Raw genomic sequence first — 20237 nt, 5'->3', positions numbered from 1 at the left:
GCGTAGTATATCAGGGTCCATGTTTTACTCTGTTTGCTATGTGCTGTGTATGTGCCATGTGTCATTCTCAGTTGCTAATCATCATCGCTGAAGCAGTTGTTTTTGCCCCACCTCCTCCCCTGACCACCACCATCGTCATGACTCCTGATTGAAGAATTCCCTATGGGGGATTTCCTATCCTATTCTTCACTGATGATGCCCTCTCATCATCTCAGGAGAGCGTCATCATATCATGGATAGGGATGGGAATTGATAAGATTTTAGCGATTCCGATTCCATTTTCGATTCTGCTTATCGATCCGATTCCTTATCGATTCTCTTATCGATTCTCATTGGGCAAGGAAAAAAAAAAGAGTACAAACGGGTTTATTAACATTCATTTTCTTTTATATTATTATCATTATAATTATGTATTCTTATTCAGCTCTGAGATCAGATTGCTCTTTTCTTATTCAGCTGAGATCAGATTGCTCTTTTCAATCCCATACCAAGCAGGGATCAGTGTCTGTTAAACTGGCTTTGTTTGAGGGTTTGTATTTTGGGTTGAGCATCTTTGTCATCTCCCTATAGAAAATATATAGTGGGAATGAATGAAACAGAACTAGTGGTTAGAATGACAACATGCAACTTTGACATTTTACTTTAGCTGGCATGTCAGACAAACTAGTCACTGCTCGGTGACATTCGTTTACCCTCGCCTCGGTCATTTTACTCTTCCCTGCCTGGGTGAATGGGGCTAGAAGTGCGCAGCACAAGAAGTACTTTGCTGCAGCCTCTGAACCAGTCTGACTCTGAACGTCATCATCCTCTAAATTAAATGGATGGAAATGGAGTATTGGTGAAATCTGGTTTACGCAATGAAACAAATGGCACAAACAATAAACACACAATAGACAGGGTCTGGAGGAGCGCTAACGTTAGCCGCGCTGCTGTTAGCCACGTTATCGTCACTCCGTAGCACATCAGAAACGTGACATTCCTCCAAAATTATTGCATGCTGTGTGGACAAATGCTTCTGCATATTGCTAGTATTTCCCCCCTTTGACGAAATAGAGGTTTTGCAAGCATTGCAGAAGTGGCACTGTGGTCATCGTTTTGCTTCTGCCTAGACGGTGGCTAGACCGGTGGCTGCGGTCTAAACAAAACAAGGCTGCGTTGCGTTGCGTGCGTGTCGCAGCGGGTGACGTCATCGCGCATGGAATCGATAGTGGAATTGTTTTTGGCTAACGATTCCAAGGAATTGATTCACTGGGACCCGGTTCTCAACAAGAACCGGTTCTCGATTCCCATCCCTAATCATGGAGTCATACGCCAAAATTAATTTGTTGTATCATTAAAGCTTGTTAAACTTTCTACTAGTCTCTCATGATTGAAACACTGTTGCCAGGTGTGGCGGGGGGGGGGGGGGTTGATGGGACTGCTGTACCAACTGGCTATAGTGAAGATTTCAGCTAGAAACAGGGTGTAAATGATGTCATTTTATGTCAACTTGGCATCTCAGAGCTTGTGGAATGTGGAGACTTTGATTATGGCAGGTGAGCACTATAGAAGCATTTCATGTATTTTCTCTGTTGTTGTTTTTATGTTTCTGCTCATGGCCCCCTTCACACTCAGCAGACAGCTCTCTGTGCCTTCATTTCTCCAAACTGCATTCTACTACATGTAGTACACTGACTGTATGCAAGTACCTCATACAACCCCACATCAAACAAACTGAACTGTCCCTTTAAGATGGTTTTCTGAATATGTTTCGGTGGAAAATGCTCACCTGTTTCTCACTTTTTCTTCAACCAAGCCGGCTCTGAAATGAACACAAAGAGAATGACAGTAATTCATCAATGTGTGGTCTCATCATGTGTTGCCATGTCTGCTTGCACGCGTCCACACGCACACGCACACACACACACACACACACACACACACACACACACACACACTCTCTCTCAAACACACACACACACACAGGCACGTGCACACATAGACATCAAAGGGGGCTTGAGCCCCTGCCTTTTTTTCAGTCTGTAAAAAGTGCCCTTTCCTTTGTATGGAAATTGCCCTTTCCATGCCGTCACTGAAGGCAGCATTCAAAGAAAAATGCCTTTTCAGAGCTCTCTTGGCCTTGAATGCACCATTTGTAATAGGCCTCTGCATGGAGCAGTGTTTTTCTAAACCGCCCCTGAAGGCAGCAGCGTGGCCCGTCCCCCGCCCACTCCAGCAGTGCGCACTCCACTCAGCCAGAGAAACCACATGCAGACCGACAGCAGCACAGCCGGCAGTCTGACAGATATATCAGTCAGTCAACGTGAATCAGGTATGTATGTTTGTCAAAACAAAGAATTATACAGAGAGCCACCCCCCCCCCCCATTTCAGTTTCATGTTGAAATTTCGGCGGTGCAGAGGCTGCTGCATGCCTGTCTCAGACAGGCATGCAGCAGCCTGTAATGCCGTTTTACACCCCGCCAGCACCGAGATGTCGAGATCACCTCTACCTGGATGTTGATTACCAAACTCAGCCTTCATGTGCTAGGAGAGAGCCCCCAAAACATGGAAGTCACCTCAATGCTTTTTTATGCTTTTAAAGTCTGTGTCTATGTGCCAGGGCACTGAGGGCAGGCCTCTGGTCTGGAGGGGATGCAAATCACATCTTATGGTGGTCTATGTAGCAAAAACTGAGTTAAATAACTGCAACTGTAATTCGGCTTTGTCTGATATCAATATGTATTCCGTAGCCACTAGCCAGTGATATCTGAGTGTGAGCCTCATTTATGGCTACTGGCCTGGGTAGTTGTTGTGGCTCTTGTTCGACTTAAATGAATGAATGAATGAATGAATAAATAAATAGATACATAAATAAACCACCCAATAAATAAATAACCAAAATATAGGGAACAAATGCAGAATTGTTGCTCTTGAAAATATTTTTTACTTTACACTATTGTTGTTCAGCAAAAAATAAACAATTTTCTAATACATCTTATCTAAATCTTCTGTCTTGCTTTAGAATTATGGTTAAAATGCATGGTATATTACAAGCCTCACTCAGTATCATTCAATGTTTCTGCCTGTGTTGCTATCTGTTGTAGTGTACAACAACCTAAAGGGAGAAAAGGAGCAAATAAATATTGATGCTTAAATGATTGCAACAGCATGCAACTTTTATATACTAATATTATTCAGTTTGTGGAGTTATTTTTCCGTGACAAGTCTCATCCTAAAATGAGATATTGCTCTAAATCTGGTTAAAATCGTAATATTTAAAATGAGTTACACCCCTAAATTGGCCTTCAAATTGCCTCAAATTTAGTAGTGCCCTTTTATGAATTTGAGCCCCTGCCCCTCTAATGTTCTCTGCACGTCCCTGCACACACACACACACACACACACACACACACACACACACACACACACACACACACACACACACACACACACACACACACACACACACACACAATACAACAAAGCACATAACAGCAAAATATGTAGCATGTAGCTTCTGATGAGGAACTTAACTCTCATGTGAAAACTTACAGCAAATAGAAAAATACTTACTCAATTTCCACACCGCAGTCACAGCAGCACCACACAGGGCAATCGGGACAACTACAGCAGCAGCAACCCACCCGTTAGATGGAGCTGTAACTAAGACAATGCTTAGTTATTGCTGGGTTTGATTCACTTTCAGGTCAAAGGATTCATTAAGTGGGTTTTATTCGTCCTTCATGGTCAACCCACAATTAACAAACAAACAAACAAACAAACACACAAAATGCTATTGATGTAGAATAGTGTACTATAGATAGAAGCTAGATACAAGTCCAAAAATCAAAGAACCATTACGGTACTAAAGAAAAAAAATGTCTTGGTATTCCAGTCCCAAATGAGGCAAAACCATTAGAGTAACCGTCCATCTTATGCTCACATACCATATAATCACACTTGTAACTTCTGTTTCAAATAAATAAAATAAAACTACATAATATCTTTTCACTGTGTGATGTGATATGTGAAGCTGCTTGTTACTATGACACTTTTTATTGTTGCAAATTATTTTATTGTTGTTAAACTAACCGTCGTGAATCCAAACAAAGGCGAATTTAAACACTGCATAGCTTATTGTAGACATCAAATGTTTTCAGTAACACATTTTCATAGTTGAAGAGAAAGTTTGAAACGAGCCGCCATGTTTTTCAGAATATTGGGCCCATTTTCCGCAACACGCACATCACATTGATTCTGACACTAAAATGTCCTTTTTCAGACAGACAGAAAAGGAGAAAATTAACTTTGTTCAAGACCTGTCTCTGTCTCAGCAACACACTTGTGAGATTTGGCAACAGGAGCTCACGTTAGCAGGGAGTGATTAGCTACAGCAGGGTGGGCAACTGGCGGCCCGCCACTCAGTGTGGCCCCTGGGTCAATTTCCTTTGTTTTTCTTTTTTTTACACAAGGCAGATGTTTTTGGTTGGGTTAGGTTAGACCACACAAATCTGTGTTTTACACAGTACGTCCCAGAACATGGCACTAATGGTGTTAGCATTGTCCATCCACATACTGTTTAATGTTAGCATTTGAGCTAACGCTATTGTAACAAACTATGTCCAGGATGCACAATGCACATGCAACATTACTAATCTGATTAATATGACATATTTGGGTGATGTACCCCATCAAATTGCTGTAGCGGACTGTTTTAAAGCTATATAAAAGTTTCTGGTGTCATATATATTATATTTCTATATTTCTCTATATTTCTCTATCAATTGTTCAATGTGTTATCTTTATTCTGTAATTTGCTACTGTTGTGTCAGCTAGAATTAGCTAGACATAGTCTCTGTGAAGCCCTCTGAGACATGCTTGTGAATTAGGGCTATATAAATAAACTTGACTTGACTTGAATCTAAATGGAAGAATTACTAAATTTTAATATGAAAAATATTAATGTTGGTATAATAAACTTTGATTACCAGTCCTTTTCATCAAATTAGTAGCTATAATTGGGAGTGATGGTGTTACAGTAGGCTACTGGTGGAAGTGCACGGTCACAATCTGGCCCTCTGGTACTGAGGAAATCTTTTGTGGCCCTCTCTATCATCAAAGTTGCCCATCCTTGAGCTAAAGCTACATGTGAAGTTCGTTGATGTAGGAGCTAAATCTGTGGTTGGCCAAAATGTTGTTTTTATTGAATATCTTAGTCACAACTAGATTGAGCTAACAAGGGGCAGCTTTGTGTTTATGTGTGGTGTGTGTGTAGTTTGGAAACTCAGGATCTCTAGCTCAAGTTAGCTTGCTAGGCCCTCTCTCTCACAACACTTCAAAGGGAGAGGGAGAGCTCACTAAAATGTACGCTCGTCGTTAACAACATCGTCCGGATCATTCAGACATGCAACAGTAATGTTACAAAGTAGCGCTGCATCGCTATGAAAGTTTTGGCCAATAAGGGACCGTTCGTTATTTAGGGAAGGGTCCACTGGAGGAAAATAGGGGAGTGTCATCTTGTTTTAAATTTAGTCTGGGGGAGGGTACACTCTCTTTAATTTGAGTCCAGGGGAGGGGTATACAATTTTGATTCGATAAAAATATATAAACTTTTTTTTTGTGTGTAATGTTTGCTTTTCGGACTTCAACAACTACTGAGTTGCTTCATTTACACCCCTCCTGTCCAAACTGTTTGGTATGTCCCGGTGCATTGTTTCTCTTTGGTGGTCCTATCTGTCGATCTTTGTGCTTGGCCTATCCAGACAGTAGGCGTGTACAGTATCTGGCGAATCAATGGCGCTTTTCTGTGAAGAATATGGAAGTACATTTCCTGCGCGAATAACCCACTGGAACAAAGTCGAGCAAACAAACAGACATGGCATCACAAAATATATATAGGCTCTATCGTTGCATTGGCCTATAGGCGCCAGCGCCCAGTAGGGCTGTGAATCTTCACTGGCCTCACGATTCGATTCGATTACGATTAATCTGTCAACGATTCGATTCGATTCGATTAAACGATGCATCGCGATGCATCTTAAATCGATGCATCACTTTTTCCGCAATACATGATTTATTTTTTCTCACTTTCTTTTTTCTCACTGTGTGGCTACTTTTAAAATAAAAGTGCATTTGGAATTGCATTGTATTATGATCCATAATTAAAATAAACAACTGCATGTACTTACATTCTATTTTATTTGATTATAAAAAAAAAAAAAAAAAAAAAAAAAAAAATTAACTCATTGAGTGCCAGCCACTTTTGGAGAACGGACGCTCCCAGTGCCAGAGTTTCAGAGCGTTTTCAGTGATTTCTCGAGGCCCACAGAATATTGTGTGATATTACTATGTAAACACCGAACACGCACAAAGAACGACGAGACTCTATTGTATCAGCAGCAAAAAAAAGTTTATTGATATCATTTTCCGTTCTTTAGTTATCAGCCGGAGAAGATAGGTCAAAAACAGCAAAAACACGCGTTTCCATCTAGAAGCTGAGATATTGAGCCTTTTGTGAAATTAAGCATTTCAAGCAAATCACTGACTCTGAAACTAATATTTTCTGACCTGAAACATCTGAACAGTAATTTCCTTCAATATAACAGCACCCCCACCCCCCTCTACTGCAAACTCCTCCTCCGTGGGTGTGTCTCTGGTGGCTTTGCTCGCTCTGCTGCTTGTCAGGCGAGTCTCTGCTGCTTGCGGATCCACGTTCGGATGGCCGCCGCTCGTCGGGGGAGTCTGGATCGGGCTCGCCTCGCTCGTTTCTGGGGTTTCGGGTTGTGAGCTGGGATGAAGCTGCGTCCGATTCTGGGCTTTCTGCTGCGCGTTTAAAATTGTGCTGCACCCAGAGTCTATTTTCGGAGCCCCCCACCGTTGTGCGCCGGCTCCCAGCGCGACAGCGAAAAGCATGAGAATGGTTTCATCACGGCTTTTTCTGCTGTTTTTACTCAACTTTCTCTAATCTGGAGAGCACTGTCGCCACCTAATGGGTCGGTAAAATAGGTTATACACATTCAACATGCCCCAAAATTTTACAGGAGATGGATCTGGCTTTGATCCACGTCCCACCGTATTTTGACACCCCTAGCGCCCAGCGCAGCGCAGATAAGTCGTCTCACGCTCTTGCACACCATGAAACGCTCGGCGGCATGCAGAGCGTGAAAGCCTCTTTGACGCTGCATCTTGATAGGCTGTCTTGCTCTATTTCCGCGTCTGATTGGTCAATTTCAACCTCGCGCCCCCTGCCGCTGGAACCGCCCAGCGTTTCACTGTCGCAGACTAGAGGCGGCTTGTCTCCGAGTGGTTTCACTCTCGCGGGGCAGGACTAGGGCGGGACCTTTCGTTAAAAGCTACCCAATGACAGCTCTTCCTATACATTTCGTCCAACCACCCTTCTGTGTACATCTACCTGAAAACATTTCTACAGGCCACAGCTCCAAGCTGGAAGCTGGTTTCCACGCCCACAAAACGCTGCATCACAGCGGAAAAGCGATTTTGCCATTGTAGGTGTGCAAGAGCCGTTAGGAAGTCACAGTAGAATCAAGTTACGGCTCACTCATCTCCTAAATTACATTAAGTCTGCGAGGGATATTTATACCACCAAGATGACATATATGTTTCACATAGGGTTGTGTTTAGATTTCGAGATTATATTTTGTCCAATATTGAAATGTTCTACAATTGCATGTTGTGTAATACACATTATTTCTATCAAGCTTTCTATCTATTTAGGATAATTTGGATGCTATTTATTATCTAAATGTATTAGCCCAATGCATGCTGGGAGATTGGCTCCGCTCCATTCTTCCACGCAAGCTCGCCACAATATTGTTTGGGGAGGATCAATCATATTTTTCAAATCGCTTGGGGAGGGTCAAGGAAAAATATATTTTGATCAGGGAAGGGGCACAGCTTTTTATTTCAGAGCACACCAAATCCCTCCAGTGACCCCCCTTCTAAACAACGAACGGTCCCTAACCGATATTAACATTGCTGTTATGGCCGATAACCGATATTTACCGATGTCGATATGATCTGTATAAAAACACATTTCTATGATAATCAAATTTTTGTAGATACTGAAAAACACTGTACATTTGAAAAAGTAATGCATTTCTTTATTTCCAAAACATTTGGAAAAGCCCATATATCATAGATTTACCACGTTGTTTCCTCTCAATGTGATTTTTTTTACTGATACCGATAACCGATATTAACATTACAACATTGGACCGATGCCGATATGTTAAAAAAATTACTAACATCGGCTGATACCGATATGATTGCCGATATATCATGCAATACGCCCATTTCACATCCCACTAAAATCTGCCATTTTGTGACTAAAAGGCAGGAAGTAAAGCAGGTGCAAGCAAGACATTGATTAGAGCCGCGGGACTGGACCAGCTGTCCCTGCAGCGGAGGAACAGCAAACTGGACCTTCTTTGCACCTGTGTTGGACTATCGTCACAAAATCAGTAATTAAGCGTTTGCGCTGGTTTAACACCGCGTGCAATGCAAATTGGGGGGGGTGAACAAGTGCATGCCTGTTATAATTGTACTGGACATAGGCGTGCCACATGCCAAACCAGGCGTTTCTGCGAAAAAATGTGGGGACAGAGGGCATTCTCCTATAGTCAGCATGTGTGCAATTACTTTGCGCTAAGAGCTTTGAAAAGCACCTCTTACGCGCTAAAATACCCCGCTGCACTTGAGCGCACCATAACCTCCATGCTGCGCAGCGCAGTGCAGATTATTTCCTTTTGGATATGTCATTACGCACGGACATGCCACACCAGGACATCAAATTCTGCTGCTAAAATTGCGTATTAGCAGATAATACAGTGAGGCAATCAACTATAATTCACTGAGAAACTTTTATCAAATGAATTGAGAAAACTTGTTGGACAATGGACATTGTAGCCTACTTGCAATAGGCTATTCACCTTCACCTATCCCATAACCCGGAGGGTCGTTGGCACCACAGACGATCTGTCAACAAGCTCTCTCCATCTCTCTCTGTCCTCGGCACGAGTGAGTCCACTCTAAATCCTCCCATCTTTTATCTTGTCTCCGTTTCCCCGCTGCAAACATTCTATTTCCCAGTAAAATTGCATCAAAGCACAGATGTTTTTAACAGGTAGGCGTAGGCTATATGATGTGATGTTATTGTGATATAGGCCTATACAAATTATGCATGGAGAGAATTACAGGCTGCGACCACGGGTGCGTAATGTCTTCCCTAAGTGGGACTTGGTCACAGTGTTGGAGGGTCTCTCGGGTCTCCCGTTGCCCTTGGAAACTGTGGACCTGAAGTTCCTGTCCTTAAAGACTGCGCTGCTGTTAGCCTTGTTATATTATAGCCAGCAGTCTTGCTTGGTATTTGCTGATGACGAGCGGAGGGTTACGCTTCGGCCCAATCCCGCCTACCAGCCTAAGAATATCAACAGCAGCTTCAGATCTATGGTCGTGGACCTGGCTGCTTTTTGTCCCCCTCCTTTCAGCTCGGAGGAAGAGCGACGCTTGAACATGCTTTGCCCGGTGCGTGCCATCCTGGCCGACGTGGGCAGGACACGTACGCTTGCACACCTACCACTTGCTGGTTTGCTTTGGGCCATGGGCCCTGGGTGGTCCAAGGAGCGCTTGTCACACTGGATAGTGGAGGCCATTGCTTTGGCGTACGCTGCCGTGGGGAAGGCTTCCCCGGAGGGTATTAAGGCCCACTCTACGCAAGGTGTGGTGACATCCTGGGCGTTGTTGCGTGGTGTGTCAGTGGAGGACATGTGTGTGGCTGCTTCATGCTTAAAACTAACCATTAAATGCCTAACCCTAACTTAAACTTAACCTCTCCTTAAAATATAAACATTTTCTCAATACATTGTGTAAGTTGACCAGACTTTGCAATAACAAAAACACAACACCACACAGTTAAGATTTGTTTTGCAGGACAGCTTTCATACTTACTGATGATAACAGTCTTGTATGTCTTGCTCTGGAGTTTGTTGTTGAGCTCTACAGAATACACTCCATCATCCTTTGCAGAAAAATCTTTGATAACCAAACGTCCAGTCGATGTATCCAGCTGTGTGCGCCCTTTAAATTGCCCAAAGTACTCCACAGTCAGACTGATACTCGGGATCCATTCTGCCACCAAATTGACCCCGTGTTTCCACAGGATGCTGGTTAGAGGTTTGGTAACAGCAGAAGTGTCTGGCTCCAAGACAAGTGTTCCTTCCAATTTAAGGTCTTTTGTTTCCTCTTGAGCTACAAAGAGAGAACAATTTGTCAGAGTCAAGTTGAAAGTGAGTTCACGACACTTTTCAGCCTTTCAGTTCTCTGTGATGGGTGAAACCTGCATTCTGTAGGTCAGTGGTGGCCAAACTATGCCCAGCGGGCCAACTGCGGGCCACTGGCCGTTTTGAAGTGGCCCGCTATGCATTTTGCATTTTGAAAAAAAAAAGAAGAACATTTTTGTTTTGGGCCAAATTCATGGCGGGCCAGTTAAAAACGGGGGTCGGGGTCCTAAAGTATTTTCCCATTTTAAACCAGGGTTGTCAAAATCAGGTGTAATCTGCTGTGTTATGGTTATGATAGGCTGATGACTAGAGCAGGGCTAATCTGCTGTGTTATGGTTATGATAGGCTGATGACTAGAGCAGGTGTAATCTGCTGTGTTATGGTTATGATAGGCTGATGACTAGAGCAGGGCTAATCTGCTGTGTTATGGTTATGATAGGCTGATGACTAGAGCAGGTGTGATCTGCTGTGTTATGGTTATGATAGGCTGATGACTAGAGCAGGTGTAATCTGCTGTGTTATGGTTATGATAGGCTGATGACTAGAGCAGGGGTAATCTGCTGTGTTATGGTTATGATAGGCTGATGACTAGAGCAGGTGTAATCTGCTGTGTTATGGTTATGATAGGCTGATGACTAGAGCAGGTGTAATCTGCTGTGTAAGGTCAAAGTTTTTAATGAGTTCTTGATGTGTTGTCATCCAGCCGCATGGTATCGAGTATCGATATTTTCCTGGGTATCGTATCGAAGTAGAAATTCTAGTATTGTGACATCCCTAAATAATCGACAGGGCCATACACACACACACACACACACACACACACACAAACACACACATATACACACACACACATATACACACACACACATATACGTAACAATCCTATGATGAGTTTGGCGATAGATGGTCAAACTATACACTGGACTTTGGTCCACTTCTTGGACTTCGGCTTAATTGTGGTCAGAGCACATCAACAGGGTGGTTGCCAAGATGGGTAGAGCAGTAGCCATTATTATAAAGTGTGCATTATTTGTTACACCAGTATTACTTCACCAAATTGTATGTTCATGAGCTCTGTGTCATCTGGATGATTGCTCTGTGGTATGGTCATGTGCGTCTACAGGTCTACAAGGGAAGTTACAAATAGGACAAAACAAAGCAGCTAGGCTGGTCCTGGGGTGCTCCCCTAGGTCCAGCATAGCTGACATGCATACTGCATTCACCTTATTCTTTGCCCATACAAGATCGCTTCTGCATGACGTCATTTCGTAATCGTCTTTTTTAAACACGGAAGTAGAGTACGCCTACCGCAGTCATTTAGACTTGCCAAAAAGCTGTTTTCAAGCTAAAAAAAAAAAAAAAAATGTTTTAAAGTTGTAATATTTTTCGGGTGAGAACGTAACATATATGTGACCAGTTTATCAGAATAACGCCTATTGGAAATCCTTAACACATTCAGTGCCAGCGACGCCATATGGCGTCATTAGAAATTTACCGTACAGTGCCAGCGACGCCAAATGGCGTCATAACTCGATTTTTTTTTTTTGACGGGGGGGTGTCGATCTATGCCTCTTACATCGCCTCTTACAATATTCAGAGGTATTGAATGTGTCTAACCTATTTTACAGAACCCTTAGGTGGCGACAGCGCTCTCCAGATGAGAGAACGTGGAGTGAAACACACAGAAGAAGTCATTGGGGGGAAGGAAATCGCATCGCATCCGTCCGTATGCAGCGGCTTCATTGAAGCAACGTTTAGCTGTGCCCCTGCAGCAGCCAATCTGCTATCACAATTGAGCACCTCGATGTCCGCTGCAACAGCCTCCGTGTCCGCTGCAACACATGATCAGCCGTGGATTTGTTATTATTCTCAACTCGAAGCATGGGAGCTGGTACACGCGGCTGTAAAAAAGCAGGATCTAGCAGACTTTTTCAGTGCTGAGCACAGGCAGAGAAAACGAGAAAACAGCAGAGCAGAGAGATACTCCTCCCACAACGGGGGGGGGGGGGGGGGAGGAGGAGGGGGGGAGGTGGGCACGCAGAGCCAAGTACACAACACAGACCCAGACAGCAGGACAGGGTTGGCAAACGCAAGCCAGAATATCCGATGCCCACCAGCAGCAAAAGATCAGCAAGAAGCTGCAACCAGCAGCGCATGCAGGCGCCAGCGCTGCTGGTTTCAGCTAAAAATATTATTCTTCCAAACAAAATTCCCTTGCCTTCACTGTTTTATTGAAGGAAATTATTTTTGAGGTGTGACTACATCAGAAAATTAGCTTCAGAGTCAGTGATGTGCTTGAAATGTTTAATTTCACAAAAGGCTCATTATCTCAGCTCGTAGAAAAAAAGCTCTTTTTTTCGTTCAATCAAGCTATCTTCTCCGGCTCATAACTAAAGAACGGAAAATGGGATCAATAAACTTTTTTTTGCAGGTGATAGAAGAGAGTCTCATCGTTATTTGTGCGTGTTCAGTGTTTACATAGTAATTATTAAAGAAATTATATGACTGTTTTAAAATGCATTGCGGCCTATGTGGCACAGCAAGCAACCTTTTGCCCAAGGGCCGTGGCACTGAAAGTGTTAACAAGCAGCGAGGACCGGGAGCGCTGACTGTGCTGACACAGCTATCTGTCAATGGTCAAACCCTACTACTGGCAGTGAGAAAACACTGTCGACGTTCTTTTGCAACTAACGTTAAATGCCGACCGGGTACAGCCATCGGCTCCTCGCAGCAGTAACGTTATGAACATGTAACTGAAGTTGGCCGCAGTGTAGCTTAATTCTGAATGTTGCCAAACTTTATTCATACTGACGTTTTATTTTGAAAATGGCCACCAACTAGCGTTGAACCGGAAGAACAAATACAACGCGGAAGAGAGAAAAAGTGGGCGTGGTGAATAAGGTGAATAGAGCCCGACCGATATATCGGTCCACCGATATTATCGGCCGATATTGGCCGATAACCGATATATCGGTATCGCCGATATGTTGGCCGATATCTTTTTATTTTGTATTTTTTAAGTCATAGACAACATGTTGTGTATATTTGATCTTTTTTCTTAATTCAAGTTATATTTTATATTTGTTATATTTGTGTTTTTGTATTTCTAGTTATTTATAATTATCAAATCCCCAGTTAAGTTTACTGTTTCATTGCATTGATGTCAATTTGGACAATAAAGTTTATTGATAAGCTGTAAAATATCCTGCATTACATATCTCAATTCATGTCAAGTCATATCTTTGTCACGTGTTTGATATTTGAGGGATCATTGCAAAAACATTGTGTAATATAATGTGTATATTTAATATAAGAATATCGGACGATATATCGATATCGGAATTATTTTACTCCCTAATATCGGTATGGTATCGGCCTCAAAAATCCAGTATGGTCGGGCTCTAATACTGTATACATCTGTCTTTTGCATGTCTTGTTAAAGTTGTGTGAACTGTGCAGTTTTTAAAATGTAAACAGAGTCAAGCCAGACTCACACCTCGTGCCACTTGTGCTCCATAGGGTTCCATTACTGCGGTCACGCCATCCGCACTTTGAGGAAGCGTAGGCGCGCTATCTGCACGTAAAATCCATTAAGCGTCTACTTCGCTCTGCACAGTAAAGAGTGGGTGAGCCCCTCATGGTGCCTTCAGGTACGCCTCGTACACCCAGAAACAGATAGTAATGGCCACAGAGCTTGTTGTAAACAGCACAGATAATGTTTTTCTGATCACTTTCCCCTGTTGAAATGCATACATCTGTCATTAATGCTAACAACATTATTCCAAAATGCTGCAGTAAAACCACTTGCAAATCATCAGGTAGGTAGAGTGGGGAGTACTGAGCAACAATCTGGTGGAGTTTGCAGGAAACAAATTGATTTGAAGTTTTCATGGCCTTTTGATAATCAGTCTGTCAGATTATGCATAATGTAGCTATATGACTTTGTCATTGGATTATTCCAAAATGCTGCAGTAAAACCACTTGCAAATCATCAGGTAGGTAGAGTGGGGAGTACTGAGCAACAATCTGGTGGAGTTTGCAGAAAACAAATTGATTTTATGTTTTCATGGACATTTTAATATCAGCTTATGTAAAGAGGGCTATTATAGCGCCACCATGAGGTCAGTCTGACATAGATCCGTACCTAAATGTAATGCCTTCTTCCTTTGTCCATGCTTCACCCTTCCACCAAGTTTCATAAAAATGTGCATATTAGTTTTTGTCTAATTCAAATAAACAGACATACAGACAGACAAATGGCACCACAAACAACCTCATTGACAGAGGTAATTAGGTGTTGTCTTGAAGAACAATAAAGTAGCATTAATGACAGATGTATGCATTTCAACAGGGGAAAGTGATCAGAAAAACATTATATCTGTGCTGTTTACAACAAGCTCTGTGGCCATTAGTATCTGTTTCTGGGTGTACGAGGCGTACCTGAAGGCACCATGAGGGGCTCACCCACTACCGTGCAGAGCCAAGTAGACGCTCAATGGATTTTACTATACGGCTCTGGATTTTACGTGCAGATAGCGCGCCTACGCTTCCTCAAAGTGCGGATGGCGTGACCGCAGTGTTCCACTGCCTGCGTTGCCACCTAGTTTTGTTTACCAAAATGCTGCTCGGCTGATCCCTCATAAAATCTGAATGCAACTCATATCAAAGAAACTAAAAAACCCTTGTTTCCACCATACATTTTCCAAAGGCGAAAAGCATTTTTCAAAGCACACGGATTATAGTGCGACTTTCAATGTTTATTCTGTCAAATTGTAACACCACCCGGGGCGTTTCCAACTAGCAGGTACAGCTTACTTTCTTACCTAACGTCACCATGGAGCCCAACAGCGAGAGTGCCAGGAGGCAGAAACACACCCGTATGTCCATTTCCACAGGTAAACAGAAAAAGAGTTAACTGTTGTTGTCGTTGTATTGGGTGTAATAATGGCGACCACGAGCTTCGTGGCTTCGTCGAAAACGAAAACTGAAAGTAAGAGGTCATCACCATGCAATACTGCTGGACAGCCAGAAGGTGGCAGCGGTGGCATAGGCTAATGTTGATGCCTGTCGTGTGTGTGTGTGTGTGTGTGTGTGTGTGTGTGTGTGTGTGTGTGTGTGTGTGTGTGTGTGTGTGTGTGTGTGTGTGTGTGTGTGTGTGTGTGTGTGTGTGTGTGTGTGTGTGTGTGTGTGTGTGTGTGTGTGTGTGTGTGTGTGTGTGTGTGTGTGTGTGTGTGTGTGTGTGTGTCTGATATTTTTTTTGATATGTTTACAACCTAGGGTTGACAACCGGGGGGGGGGGGGGGGGGGGTTTAGTGACAGGACCTCACAGGCATGTGTGTGCTGCATACAATCTAATGCTGTGAATTGTAGCCTAAGGAACACTCTAACTAACCTCAAACTAATTTACAATGCACATGTGATATGAAATAACAACATGTAATAACTTACCAAAAAAATGCCTCTCAACAATGGAGTTTAGTCTAGACATATTTTCTGTGAAGCCCTCTGGGACATGCTTGTGAATTAGGGCTATACAAATAAACTTGACTTGACTTAATAGCGTAGGAATGTGTGAGATTTTAATTCTAGCCTATTTCAATAGCCTATGTCAGAATTGTCCACTCTGGTTAAGCTATTGACTGCGGTCACACCATCCGTGCTGTGGAGAAGCTGGTCTTGCATGTGTGCAATTGCAGGGAAAGAGGTTACTGTACTGGCCGGACATGTGTTGAAAACATGATCTCCTGGCAGAGATAATAATGTAGCCTACTTTCTGTGAAACCTGACCAACACACTACAGCAGCAGTAACTCAGTAATATAACTTATTACTTATAGGATTTCAGTAATATTATACCAGTTACTTTGTCAAGTAACTCAAGTTACAAATTTAGTTACATTTGATTAAATCAAAGCACATATTTAAAAAAGATACAATCATTTCCTAATCAAACTGTGTTTTTAGGCAAATAACCACTATAGATGACAATAACAAAGGAAAAGAATAACATTTAGAATTTTGGATTGTTTACACATTGTTTACTCTTCAGCATAGAACGGCAAAACAAGCAGCATAACAGTTCATTGCTGTTAACCTATTTTTAAACCAATCAGATTACCACAGCTAACAATTAAAATTCAAGGCTGTACAAAATGTCCCCACAATACAGTGTAGGTATAGCATCAAGTTGAGCCTTTTGCTAACATGTATTCACCAGGCTGCCTGGTTGCTTTAGCTAACATGTATTCACCAGAGGCCTGTACTACAAAGCAAGATTTAGGTTGATCCTGATAAGTTTGGGTTTAAACCTGGTTTAGCCATACTACAAAGCAAGTTAACTTCTTACCGACATATATTTCCATAGCAACTTATGCTTCACACTTAACCTGGTCCGCAGCAGGTTAAGTTGCAAGGATAAGATTAGACCTTAAATACACCGCCCACGAACCAATCGAATCAGCAGTTTGGAAAAATGGCCAACCCCTTTCTGGACGAGTTTCCCATCTAGGAAGGAGCACGAATTGTAATGTTGAATTAATCAAGGACTAAAGTTCAAGTTCAAGTTCAAGTTCAAGTATATTTATTGTCATTGTTAAATTGCTCCAACAACGAGATATAGACAAGCATCTCCCTGAGACGTACAGTGAAACACCAAGGTAAAGTGCATCGGCCCAAATAATAAATACATACAATAAATAAATACATTATTCTATAAAGGCATCAGAGTTAGTGACTGTTCAGTAGTGCATGTAAACAGTGAGTCCAGAATGTTGTACAGAGTTCGTGAGCAATGAGTGTGAAACAGTCAGAGTTGGTCAAAGTTCATATAATAAAGCCTTGCACTTGTTGGCTATTTTAATTAAGCCCTACTTACCACTTTGGAATATGTTTTTATATATTCATTTTTGTGCTCTCAAGTAGCCTAGATACGTTGTTTGACCCCGCTGATCGATTGCAGCTGAATAGTGAGTGTAGAAATATCACTAAACCGGCATAAAAAGGTTACATAAACGTCTCCAAAGCGCACGGTGCCGTGTGCGCAACGGAGCTGAGACTGACGTTGGTTGGTACAAGTTAACTACAATCGAGCTGATCTGGTTTAGACAAACCAGATCAAGGGACAGATCCTGGATCTTCTTATAGAACATTCGTAGTACAGGCCCCAGGCCTGGTTGTGATGCTAACATGTAGCCTATTCACCAGGCCTGAGGTCTGTACTACAAAGCAAGATTAGTGGTTTAGCGAGGTAACTTCAGGTTTAACCCTGGTTTGGCCGTGCTACGAAGCTAGTTAACTTCTTACCGACATATATTTCCATAGCAACTTATGCTTCACACTTAACCTGGTCCGCAGCAGGTTAAGTTGCAAGGATAAGATTAGACCTTAAAAGGCACCGCCCACGAACCAATCGAATCAGCAGTTTGGAAAAATGGCCAACCCTTTTCTGGACGAGTTTCCCATCGAGGAAGGAGCACGAATTGTAAGGGGGGCTTTGAGGAGAGAAAGAGTGTTTCGCGACCGGCAGGATCCATTTGATCATTCAGAAAAAGAAAAAAGGAAAAAAAAAGGCTCCTGTTGAATTAATCAAGGGCTAGCCTTGCACTTGTTGCAGGCTACATTTAAGTTAAGCCCTACTTACCACTTTGGAATATGTTTTTATATATTAATTTTTGTGCTCTCATGTAGCCTATACGTTGTTTGACCCCGCCGATCGATTGCAGCTGAATAGTGAGTGGAGAAATTTCACTAAACCGGCATAAAAAGGTTACAAAAAACATCTCCAAAGCGCACGGTGCCGTGTGCGCAACAGAGCTGAGACTGACGTTGGGTTGGAATTGAAATGGTCACACATGCTAGAATAGCCTACTACATCTAAGCAATTTAATATGGGATCACCTGCACACAGGCGATCCCATATTAAGATGATTCATATCTAGGCTACTCCTGCATTTTGCAGCTGCAACTGTGTTGCTTTTGGCCTGTATGATGTGATTGAACTTCATATTTCCAGCATCATTATATGAAATATGGAGATATACGACTCTGCTGACAATAGCCCATTATGTGACCACAAAATAGGCTATTTTTTATAAATGAAATCTATGCCCGCACGTACCGTGTCGATTCAGTTCAGAAGCATTTTTTTATTTTATTATCATTCTTTTTTTTATTGATTAGCCTATAGGAATTATTCAATCAGTGCGACTAAACACATCATGAGATCATTATTATTCATTGAGCCTAAATGGTCAGAGGATAAGATCAAAATCCATGACAGACCCATATAATCGGCTCTCTGGAGTCACTCACCATTCATATAAGATCGCCATATGAAAAATAGATTGCAGTCAACTGAGAATAGAACAAGAAAAACATTCGTGGCTCTGTAGGCTACATAATTAAATTAAGCCTACTTCCCACTTTATGTCTTAACACATTCACTGCCAGCCGTTTTTCAATACTGTAGTTAGCTTCTGCCAAGTTTTTTTTTTTGAGGATTCTGGCTCATCTTTCAAGAGCCGAGGATTCGTTTCTGTTAGGATTTTGTGAACACACAATATCTCAAAAGAACTAATAGAATGTGTGCTTTCTCTGTCTAAAAGAGTTAGTTTGTAGAGTTAGTAGTTATGTAAGCATTAGCAGTTGAATACAGCATGGTTTCAGCGTCTGAAAATTTATTCTGAGATAAACGGCTTTTTGTGAAATTCGATAGAACAGTCACTTTAACCATTCATTTTTGGCATCAGTAAGACGTCAGACATCTAAACAATAGTTTTGAACAGTAATTTCCTCCATAACAGCAGGAAACACCCCTCTCCTTCAAACTCCTCCCTCCGTGTGTGTTCTTCTTGGCTGCAGCGGGCGTGTCACAAGCTCGTTTCTGTTGCTGCTGTAACCTCGCGTCACCAGGCTCACTGCTTTGCTGCTGCTGTGCCTGTCTGCTGGCGGCCGCTGGGCAAGTCTGGATGGACTCGCTCGTTTCTTGGGGTTTGTGTTGAGAGCTTTGATGAAGCTTTTGCGATTCTGGTCTTATTTATGCTGCGTGTTTCAAAGTGTGTTCCACCCGTAATCTATTATGCAAATTTGCAAAACCCCACCGCCAGCTCCCAAGCGCGAAAGTGAAAGCGTTTTCGCCAATCCATTTTCATGAGAATGGCTTCCTCACACTGTCGCCACTTAGTGGGTCGGTGGAATGGGTTGTACACGTTCGGTGGCTCCAATATTTTTATAGGAGACGTGGGGAGCGTTGATCCACGTCCCACCGTCAAAAAAAAAAATTTTTTTTAAGCCGAGATATCTCGTCATTGGCAGTCAACCGTTGGATTTCGTAAACCGAGATATCTCGTCAATGGCAGTGAACGTGTTAACAGCTGAACGATGCGTGGAGAAATATGATCACTATTAATAACCGCAGCGCATATCATAAACGGAGCCTCAAATGGAGTGAGGGTGATATTCTCCTACATGCCAGAAAAGCCTATATGTAACATATAATATAGATATGGGATAAATATGGGATAGCCCCAATACTAAATATGCAGGCTACTCTTGCATGTTTCAGCTGGAACTGTGTCCTGTAGGCTGTATGCCAATATATGAGCAAAAATAGGCTAGTTTTTATCAATGAAAACTATGCCCGCATCGTCTCAATTCAGTTCAGCAGTTTTCTCTTATATAAGGCTATGATTATTTTATATATGAATTATTCGATCAGTGCAACCACACACATAATGAGTGATAGAGATCATTATTCATTGAGCATGCGTTTCTAAATCTATGGTCTAAATAGGCTTACAGATTGTGAACATTTATAGACTGAGATTACACATTTACATTTACACTCGCAAAAAGCTGCTGTAGGAGACAGAAATCGCTGATCAAAGTAAATCAAATGACTGATGTGAGCAGCAGACAGTCCTTTTCGGATTTTCATTCTGACATAGGCTACATTAAATATCC

The 20237-nt window shown here is 42.3% G+C and overlaps 1 protein-coding gene and 1 long non-coding RNA gene across 4 annotated transcripts in view; both read right to left on the bottom strand.

Annotated features, from left to right (window-relative positions):
- The window catches only part of LOC310774124 (uncharacterized protein), a 195936-nt gene that overhangs the window by 157437 nt on the left and 18262 nt on the right, over nucleotides 1-20237 (bottom strand). The gene's annotated exons all lie outside the window — the stretch shown is intronic.
- LOC310774126 lies at nucleotides 1763-15237 on the bottom strand. Its single transcript, XR_014552580.1, has 4 exons — nucleotides 15102-15237; nucleotides 9947-10246; nucleotides 3554-3643; nucleotides 1763-1801 (listed from the first exon to the last, which is right to left on the bottom strand). It is a non-coding gene; the product is annotated as an uncharacterized lncRNA (long non-coding RNA).

This window comes from Poromitra crassiceps (genome assembly GCF_964638095.1).
Source record: "Poromitra crassiceps genome assembly, chromosome: 3".
NCBI lineage: Eukaryota > Metazoa > Chordata > Actinopteri > Beryciformes > Melamphaidae > Poromitra > Poromitra crassiceps.
Note: the sequence above shows the minus strand (reverse complement) of the source record. Positions and strands in the feature narration are given on the sequence as shown.